Below are 10,856 nucleotides of genomic sequence, written 5' to 3'. Positions count from 1 at the left end.
GTTTATTCATAGTTTCATTAATGATATTAATGAATCTAGGTAATATTTCTAACCTGATTGTAAAACTTCAAAATGCATTATTTTATTTCAATTGATTAGGTTGTTCAGTTTTTGCTATAAATGAAAATTGTTCCACATCATAAATTTAATGCACTCCAGTTTATTAAGTGTGCCTCGCATGGGAAGGGCACCGCCGGGTCCTCGTCGAGGCTTTGGGCGGCGGCGACCTCTCGCGTCCGGCCCTGGTTCAGGCCATGGTCCGGGGCGAGAGGGAATGGGATGCCGTCGCCTCCTTCTGCGAAGCGGTCATGCTCGAGAAGGAGGAGGCGGAACGCCAGAGAGTTCGCACCTCTCATCCCGGCCGCCGCGCTGGACCAGGTAGACACCATGGGCGCCGGGTGTCGCGAGATGACTCCCGGCCACCGTAGGCGTGGGTCTGTGGGCGGTGAGTTCGGGTGGCTCATCGTCCCTCTGTCTTTCTAGACGACAGACCCGTGTCGACGGCGCGCGTTGTTCCACGCGCTCCTCAAAGAGATGTCAGCAACCCCAGCGGGGCCCAGCAGGGCCAAGGCCTGCCGGCCCGGCCCTGGTACATAAAAGGCCTATGACGGAACACGACGATTTTAGTCAGTAAGAGTCTGACACTCCCTCACCGCTGCTAACCCACAGCGGGAGGGGTCATTTGATGATTTTACATCGCTAAAAAAAAGGCTTCAAGGTTTCGGAGAGGTTTTTGAAGCATTTTTAATATTAGAACATTGCTATGGAAAATATGGAGTAGCCAGCATACACGACTAAAATTACATTTTTGATTATGTTTCTTCTAATTAAAACACTCTTGATTCTGACTGTCTAGCAATCTATCAATGAGATAATTATTACAATATATGTACATATCAATTAATATTAGCAATGGCTATTAACGCTCAATCCTTCTCCGTGTGAGAGGAGGCGTGTGCCCAGCAGTGGGACGATAAAAAAGGTTGTAACTAGAACTAGTAGGTACCTAATGGCTATCTAAAAATGTACAAAATTAATGTATAATGAAGATTGCCCGTGCCTGATTGCCCAAAACACTGGTACTCAACTGCATCCGATTAGACTGGAAGCCGACCCCAACATAGTTGGAAAAAGGGCTCGAAAGATGATGATGATGATGATGAATACTTTATTTGTAACTTTAAGTCAGACAAAGTAAGTAGGTACGTTAACTGAATTATTACCTCTCTTTGTTCTTTGTGGTTTTGTTAAAGTGAAAAAATACTTACTCTAAATATATTTTAACAATATTTGGAGTCCAAAACACTTTAATGTTTGTTTCAGTTACAATATTTTACAATCGCGATTGTTCAAATATTGGTCACAACAAGTGAAATTGCTAACTGAATGTAAACACTACACGTTGCGAATATCAACATGAGTGCAAATAATATTTGCTTGTGTGCGTCTATTTGTTTAATCTCTGTACTCCCCAATGTGGTATACCACGGAGATGCCTGCCCTACATTTGATACAACCCATATCTCAGAGACACAATATCAAGCTTATTTGTGTAGGGTGTCAAGAGCCTGCGAAAACTTCCTTTCATATATGCCCGGGAAACTTTCCATAGTGCGCCTAGAATCACTTAGACTTATTCTTACTGTTGTTACATCTTAAATAATAAATCATGTTGCGAAGCATACATAGCACTATAAAAGATAAATAATGTATTATTAAAAATATATCGTAAAAATTATCATGATTACACGAATGACTTTTAGACGTTTAAATTAAACCTAAAAGTACCTATATCCTACTACCGCAACTAGTTTCTGGCTTTTTATGAGAACATAAAAACTTTTGACTTTGACAAGTCTTATGGCATAATCGAGTTTGGCAACTTGCAGATGGTACCTACCTATACAAGTGTTGATTTGCATTTGTGCCATAGTTCAGTAGGAGGTCACAAAATACGTAAATAATCGATTGGAATTACAGTAGACGGGAAATAGCCAATATGCACTGGTTTTTTTGTCATTGTAATGTCGGCATTTCAGAAGTAATCCAATTTTATGAATGAAAATTATGAATGATCGTTGCGTATGCTTTGTTTGGGGGCGCAGCACGGTTTTAAGGCCAGTAACACACGCGCCAAGTTTAAATACGGCTGTATGACATTGACGGAATTCCGAAAAAAAAAAAAATACTCATGATTAAATAGAATTCTTTTGTTGATTTGGGTCGAGAATCATTAGTATAATTACGTCCTTTAATATGGCACGGATACAAAGCAACAGCTTGTATAAATTGAACTTTGTCCACTAGTATTTCTTATCAATGGGGTAAAGGGTATGTATTTTCCGCAATCTTGTTTTAATTTGTCTTAGTGCGCGTCTTAAAAAGATTCCCAAACAAAATATGAAACATCGAGCTCTTGTTGTTTCCGAAATTTCGCAATGTGTGTATGTGTGAGTCAGCGAGTCATTGACCTTTGGATGTTATACGTATAATAATAAATCCGCTAATTACTAACATTCCATTTATATTGCTGTTCTATTCTAACTGTTGGTGTTAAAAAATCTATTTGATGTCTGACCTACATACTTACCTGTCTGATACAATATTTTGCCCCTCGCGTTTTAAATATATATATTATATTCCTAAACAATTAATATCACGAAATGCACTGTTTATAATAGAGTATGCATTCCTATTTGCTGATAATAATTTGCGTGTTGTCACGTCAAGTAATATGACATTGAAATATTTGACGCCTAATATATTCTTTTTTTTTTGTTTTATTATACACCACACGCTTTGATTGTGAAATAATTCTATATGTGTAGGTATATGCATGCAATATATTTTAAAATAATACAATTCATTTTAATGACTTATTGATTGTACATCCATCTTACTAACTTAGTTGTAGGTATGCTTATATTTATAATCTACGTACTTTGCGGTTTTCAGATCCTTAATTTATTTTTGTGATTTTTTTAGAAGTACTACCCAATTGCCACTCAATTTTGTCACTAATGCTATGTTCACAAATTCTAATACATACTTTAAAATCTGACTGCTGCGCATCACTCTTCCATCGATCGACCATCGCAAAAGTTTTAAAATAAATTGTAAAACTTAGGAAGACCATCCAACGAACCCAACGGATAAAGGGTAAGAAACAAACGACTATTTCCCAACTACTTGAAGATTTGAGATTTAAACAGGTTAAGATAAAAAATAGCCGTATTTTTCCAGGAATTAAAGAGAAATATGAAAATAAATCACATTCAATAACGGTGGAAGTTGTAATACTGGATTGGAAATTGGCTGCCTATACGACAGTTTGCAAATTGGTTTTGAGACTTGCCTAACTAATACCTATTACAAATGCGAAAGTCAGTTGTTTGTTACTCAACCACGACATAACAACTAAGCCGAACCAATTGACGAAAATAACTATGTAGATAAGGGTACAATCTCACAACACAACCATCGATTAAATTATCATAGGTGAAGTCTTGTGTCCAGAATTCGATCAAATCCAGTAAATAGTCCAGAGAGATCTAGTAAATAGTCTGTATAAAATGTTTAATTATACCGATATTACAGCTCAATCGTCCAACGATATTGTTCTATTATTTTACTCATACCATAGAGCCGTTGCCTGCAGATTTCTGCAGAGAAGCAAGGAGATATTCGAAGCTGCCAGTGAATGCGTCGAGATTCCGGTCCTCATGGCGATCACCGATTGCAGCGGTCGTAATTCGCATGTTTTGCTCCTTGAGAATTCGAAAGAGAAAAAATAGATAATATTTCGGTTGCTTAGGCCACAAATGGTAGGAAAATAGTAGTTTTGGTTCATGAAATAACAAAACTTAAATTAAATGATTTTATTGGAGTATATTTAATCTGATTTTGACACTGAAGAGACATCCTTCATCCTGTAACGTTAATTTTATTTTATTTGTTAAAAGGAGATCATTCAAGTCTCGAACATTTTGTACCCAAAAATGAAAGTGCCGGCCAGAAGAAAAAAATAGTAGATTCTTGTAGAGAATAATGCCCTGAAAATTTTTTACTACTACAAGAATTGTCTACAATTAACCCCCAGGCTGCTATTTGACTTCGAAAATAGCAAAAAATCCCACAATATTTGGAGCATTACATTACGGCCCCAAACTGGAGAAGGCAGCCGCTGCCTTCAAAGGACTCCTGCCCAACCTGGGAAGTCATCAAACGACCCCCCTCCCGCTGTGGGGAAGTCAGATTCTTACTGACTAAAACCCATCATGGGGAAACCAGGGCCGCATTAATTCTTTCGAACAATCCCGCAGCCCCGATAGGCTTTGTCCCCGCTAAAAATATCGTAGGATTCTTGTCGAGGATGCCCTGACGATTTTTTACTTTTATAAGGAACGTCGTTGTTAACCCCCAGACTGCTATTTGAGTTTAAAGTGAATATAAAATGTATGCTTGAATGTTACGACAAATACGTCCACAGTATTTTTTTAACTAATTGAACGTCTACGATATGCCCCCCCCCCCCTATTGCTGCACACCGAGGAGACTTACTGATTTAAACCCTGTCATGTTCTTTCTGATAATGTACCAGGGCCGCGGTAACTCATTCGAACAATCCCGCAGCCCTGGTGGGCCCCATTGGGGTTTGTTGACTGTTTGAACAGAGCTTGGGTCAACGCTCGCCGCCGACACAGGCCTGTTGTTTCCAAGGAGGCGGAGGGACGATGAGCCTCCCTAAACTTACCGCCCGCAGACCGACATCTATGGTGCCGGGATTCTTCTCGACAAACGATGCGCGTGGTATCTTCCACGTCCACGGCAGCGAGACGAAGGCATCCCATTCCCCCTCGCCCCTATAGAATTTCGAGTGGGTCATAGTCCCTCTGTCTCCTTGGAGACAACATGTGTCGTCGGCATGCATTGTTTACGCCCTCCTCAGAGAGTTAGCTAACCCCAGGTGGCCCACCAGGGAAAAAACCTGCCGGGGCTGCGGGATTGTTCGAAAGAGTTACCGCGGCCTGGCTACATGGTCAGAAGGAACATGGTGGGTTTAAATCAGTAAGAGGCTAATCGGAGCTAATCAGTGTAGCAGGGGCCGTAATCGTAGACGTTCGGTCAGTAAACAAAAAAATAAAACCGACTCCCAAAAATACTGAAATGCAAAAAAAAGACTATTCTTAGGTGCATCGGCCTAGAAGTCGGTGGCGTGTAAACTCAGGAACATCCATTAGACACTGTGCTTTTTTTGTAAAAAGTTTTTTATTTTTGGCTTTTCAGTGACAAGCATAGTTGTGGAATCCACATTTGTGGAATGTTTTCATTAATACGAATAATATAAGCCCAAACACGAGGTAGTTTACATATTTAGTTGTCGAGTTCCCTCGACCTTCTCCGGTTTCTATCATCAGGTCAGCTCCAAACCTTCACAGTTACAAAGGTCTCGTCAATACAAATAATATAAGCCCAAACACGAGGTAGTTTACATATTCAGTTGTCGAGTTCCCTCCACCTTCTCTCGTCTCCATCATCAGGTCAGCTCCAAACCTTCACTGTTGCATAGTGTTATCAGACGTACACCTCATTGTCAAGTTTTTAACCTATGCACGCCTACATTTTCGAAAGTTGCCCTCGATTTCTCAAGGTTTCCAGCATCAGGTCCTGACCTGGTGATTATGGGACTACCTGGAAGGTATACCCTATCAAAAAAAAAAACAAAATTGCAAATCGGTTCAGGCGTCTTCGAGTAATCGGTGAACATACATAAAAAAAAAGATCCCGACGAATTGAGAACCTCCTCCTTTTTGGAAAGTTGGTTAAAAAAATTCTGTTGACGTTATTTGCCATAACATTCAAGTATAGATTTTTTATTCACGGTTCTCCCACTTTAAACTCAAACAGCAGCCTGGGGTTTAACCGACGAGGTTCCTTATAATTGTAAAAAATCTTCAGGGCATCCTCGACAAGAATCGTACCATTTTTTTGCGGGACAAAGCCTATCGGAGTTGCAGGATTGTTCGAAAGAATTACCCCGGCCCTGGTTTCCCCATGATGGGTTTTAGTCAGTAAGAGTCTGACTTCCCCACAGCGGGAGGGGGGTCGTTTGATGACTTCCCAGGTTGGGTAGGAGTCCTTTGAAGGCAGCAGTTTCCTTCCTCAGTTTGGGGCCGTAATGTAATGCTCCAAACATTGTGGGATTTTTTGGTATTTTCAAAGTCAAATAGCAGCCGGGGGGTTAATTGTAGACGATTCTTGTAATAGTAAAAAATGTTCAGGGCATTATTCTCTACAAGAATCAAGTATTTTTTTACTCTGGCCGGCACTTTCAGTTTTGGGTACGAAATGAATGATCTCCTTTAAACTATAACTTTTACAGTATAAATAGGTGAACATATAACCCACACCATTGTCCACGGGTTAATAAGTGGATAACTAAGAAACAGAGACGTGTCATACATTAGTAATTCAATCGAGTCAATTTATATCAGGAATTTAAGAATTTAGTGATAGAATAATTATAGCAAGATTTCTAAATTTTTAAACGGTAGATATGTAAATGAAAGAGTGTCAGCATTGACTGATTGAGCTGGAGCATTTGTTTATTGTACTGATTTAACGGCATACGACTTGCGTTTCGGCGAAAATGAAAAGTTAAGATTTATTTTTTAACTGTATTAATGGACTTATATCGCTTTATTTGTATTTAATTGATGTGTGGTGTATTAAGATGTTTGATAAGGATAACACCACCAATTTCCAAACCAACTTCTGAAGATGAGTAGCTTTGACGCAGTTCAATGTAGCGCAAACTTGTTACGTGTGGTCGAGCAGAAGAAAATTGAAGTCCCACCAGAAAATTTCTTCTAGGTCGGAAAAAGATCCAATTACTGCTTACGTAAAGATTTTTTTATAAAAGATGTAGATTTTCTGTATTCGATATGCCTACAACATTTTGCTGGGTCTGATAAATAAAAGATAACCCATGACGCATAAAAGTCGCAGTGCGGTGCATGTTATTGTCGGCAGCGTTGTGGGCCAAAGCTCTTCCCGGCAGTAAATTCAGCTTCACGAAGCGTTCCACCCAGAGTTTTTATTTTTTTATTTCTTTATTTATTTATTTATTTATTTATGTAACATGGAAGACTTACAGCTAAAATAACTAGAAATAACACAAGTTTAGTTTTTCGTGTATCATATAATTTTTATCTTCGATTTTTCTTTTGTCTATAATACACTTGTTTTACACAGGCCGTGTCGGCGCTCGTTATTTCACAATGAGTGTCCGTAAACTGCGGTGGGTATGTTTCCGCCGAATTGAAGGCTTTCACATAGTCCACAAACGCTAAGCATAATGGCAAGTTGTACTCCTCGGTCTTCTGTACCTATAACTTGCCGCATGTGGATGTGGTCTATGGTACTATAGCCTCTCCGGAAACGGGCTTGTTCGGTAGGATGGAAGTTATCAAGTCTGTGTTCGAGACGGTTCGTGATAACCCTTGAAAACAGCTCATAAACATGACTAAAGCTTGGGTTTCCTAGGAAAGCGGTGCCGTCATATAGCGGCCGTCTTATTATGGACGCAAATAGACGGTCGTCTTTACTGTGATTACATGTGGAAAGTTCCACGGCCGTTTTAACACACCGTCATGAACTTTTTGTTAGTTGTATCATACTTACTAACCTGTTTTATTTAATATTTCTCAAATTTCACAACACCAATTCTGTTTTAGTTGACTTTTCTATAATCTTTACTTTTTATGTTAGATATTACCTTCGTGGTTTCGAACGAAATCTATTAAAATTTCGTCGTCCTCGCTGCTCCAGGAGTTGTAGCAAATTTTTGACGCTGTTCCGAAAAAAAAACACAAATACGTATTAAAAAAGCTTCACCGCTTTCAATAAAACGTTCACCAAACTATCTGACACCGTCAAGACGGCCGTCATGCAAATGGCGGCACCGCTTTTTGAAGTTACGGCGTCAGTTACCGCTCTCTAGGAAACCGCCCCATTTTGTTTACATAGACAACGTTCTGGTGATGTCTTTCACCGCTGTATTACGGTCGCTATATGACGGCACCGCTTTCCTAGGAAACCAAAGCTTTAGAAGCGTGATGGGTCTGTAATTCTTCAATAGGCTGTAATCACCTTTTTGTAGAACAACACCACCCCACCGCTGCTCCATGCTTCTTGATACACATTTGGTACCAAATTTCAGCTCTCTATTGTCAACGATTTCTGAGATTAAGCGAGGACGGACGGACGGACGGACAGACATGGCGAAACTATAAGGGTTCCTAGTTTACTACGGAACCCTAAAAAGCAGTGAATTAAAATTGGTAACAGGGTAGGAAGAAGAAGAATATTTGTTACAAAAACTAACACGAGCAGCAGGTAAAAAAAATCGGTAAAAAAACTTTTAAGTTAATATTGGGATTCGGCAATATTTTAATTAAAAGTCGTTAGATTTCTATAATATGCGTTTTATTTTAAGAGCACAACTTGACAAGACATGACAAATTTTCTAAGACAGAATCGCGCACGTTTGTGGAGACACTATCAAACAAAAGCGTTTACAAAGATATCTATCTTATAAATTTATTATTCAATAGTTAAACGGTTTTATCTTATGTGCACCGAAAACTAGAAAAAAAAATTTTTTACCTATCAACCTACGTCGGTGGTCCCGGTCATATAGGAGTAAAATAAAAATGTCGGGCCTATCAAATTTTGCTGTACTTAATACTTTCTTCTAGAGGTATAAGAGGCATAGCGGTATAATAGGCGTGTATTGCATAGACTCACTATAATCGTAACTGGAGATTTTGACAATCAATAATAATCAGCCGTAGCGGCTTCACCAGCAAACGCCGAGCTCATGATTTACCGAAGTATAAAGATTTGCTTTGCGTAGGATTTCAGAGGGGCCCCTCGTTTTTATTTTAGTCTTATATGACCGGGACCACCTACGTAGGTTGATAGGTAAGTAAAAATGTTTCTTATTTTCTAGTTTTTAGTAATTAATGAAAATGCCTACCGAATATTCCTCATTTTATCTAATTCATTTAGTGCATCATTATTACATGGTCCTGATAATTTATTACAATCTAATTCCTAAATACATAGCCCTTCTAATGACTTTTTTTAACGACGTCAAAAATCATCAAATCCCTCCCGCTGTGGGTCAGCAGCGGTGAGGGAGTGCCAGACTCTTACTGACTAAAAACCGTTGTGTTCTGTCGTAGGCCTTTTATGTACCAGGGCCACGGTAAATCTTTCGAACAATCCCGCAGCCCAGGCAGGCCTTGGCCCTGTTGGGCCCCGCTGGGGTTGCTGACAGTATTCTACTTGTTACCCACAACAAAAAAATAATAATGTGTAAAATAAATATAATAAATAATAAATATAATATAATAAATATAATATATAAAAATATAATATATATATAATAATAAATAATGTGTAAAAATATGTAATCCACCATTTTGTACCGGCGGCCATCTTGGATTTACAATGTTATTGATATTACTATATTGTATTGTCATCGGAATGAAAGGTGTGTACCAAATTTCAGATCAATCTGACAACAGGAAGGTACTTGAATTTTAATTTCTAATTTTGTCCCAAACAAACAAATACCGTACGGGTCGAGCCGTTTAATAATAAAACTGCATCGTTCTAACAGAGGTTTGATAAATCGAAATTAAACTTTGTTTCTCATCTGCAAAAATGGCGACCGCAGCTCGGCAGCAAATAAGTAGAACCCGTGACTCGACCACTCGACAACTTACGGTCTGCAATTTTCCACTGAAGCATTAAATAGCCATTCCGCAAAGTAAAACGCCGTGAGCTAGTTATTGCTTAGTCCAGAGGGTTGGATTCATTTGCGTGAGTTTCGGAAAGATATACTTCATAGGAAGAGATTTGGTCTTGAACAGTGCGGAACCATATAGAATTATAATAAAGAGAAGATCAAAGTTTTAACTACCTACAATTACAATTATCTTACAACTGATGTGAGGTAAATTCCGTTACCTCCTTCACCTGAAAGTTCCCCTTATGCTTTGAAACAAAGAGGTTAATATTGTTCACGACATACGCAGCAATAAGTAAGCTGCGAAACTTTTAACAAGCAATGCTTATTATTTAGCTACCCGAGTAACGAGTGTCAGATCTCTCGTATCGTAATTATAACGCTGAACTCATGCCATAAAAGTTAATAAATGTAGGCCACCGGAACAGAATGGCGTGCTTAATCTCTGGTATACTAACAAACATAGATTGAACCGACTCATGCAACCGCGACCCAGAAATTATATCAAGCTATGCATGCATCATTGCTATTGCTACTTACTAATACTTCTTTGTATTCTACAAGGGTTCCTTTACTTTAGATTTGTTATCTTTGCGGATGAAATTACCGAGAGTTAATAGATCGAAAGCCAGCAAACGTTTTTTTTTTTTTTATAAATGCTGACACTTTGTGTGCTACCTTACAGTGAGAATGAACGATTGACTACTAAGAAGGCTTTGGAAAATATAAAAAGAAATACTTTACGTAACTCAATAATTATATAGATCTTAAGTATTATGTTTGTACATTATTTTGTCCATATTTTTTTGACAGTCGGCCTTCTCTCGGGTTTAAGTTACCTCTTCTCTAATTTTGAGCTTGAATGGTTCAGCGATTCTTGAGTTATAAAAAGTGTAACTAACACGACTTTCTTTTATACATATTGTATGAACATAGAAATAAGAAGATAGAAGATATAGATAGATATAATATATCGGGAGTGTCGTACCTAATAACATTAAATTAAATACGTTAATATGCTGGTTAATACAGGTCGATT

This window comes from Helicoverpa armigera, chromosome 1 (assembly GCF_030705265.1).
Source record: "Helicoverpa armigera isolate CAAS_96S chromosome 1, ASM3070526v1, whole genome shotgun sequence".
Lineage (NCBI taxonomy): Eukaryota > Metazoa > Arthropoda > Insecta > Lepidoptera > Noctuidae > Helicoverpa > Helicoverpa armigera.
Note: the sequence above shows the minus strand (reverse complement) of the source record.